Here is a 388-nt window from a genome sequence, read left to right as displayed (position 1 = left end):
AAGAGCTCTGCTTGTTTGAATGCATTGATAAATCATCTTCTCCTTCTCAATTCAAGTGGTTAATCCAAGAGAAAATTCTTGTTCTTCAAAGATTCAACCACCATCGAGAGAGGGGTTAATCTATATGAATTATGTGGTGAATTTGAGAAATGAACCACATAATTCAGTTTAGAGTTCATCCTTTCATAATCTCCTTAATCAATACACTTTGGTTGGTATGTGAGATGTAACCTCCCTAAGTTGAGATTCTGGAAATTGTGTGGCTTGGATTAGAAATTGAGCTTCATCTCTTCTCATGAACAATTAGATCACGAGAGTGGCAATTGGTTATGTTGAGAGAAATTGGATCACCAAGAGATTGGGATTCAATTACCCACTTGCCATGGAT

The sequence above is a fragment of the Arachis duranensis genome, chromosome 7 (genome assembly GCF_000817695.3).
Source record: "Arachis duranensis cultivar V14167 chromosome 7, aradu.V14167.gnm2.J7QH, whole genome shotgun sequence".
Taxonomy (NCBI): domain Eukaryota; kingdom Viridiplantae; phylum Streptophyta; class Magnoliopsida; order Fabales; family Fabaceae; genus Arachis; species Arachis duranensis.
The sequence above is the reverse complement of the archived record's forward strand: the minus strand, read 5'-3'. Positions refer to the sequence as shown.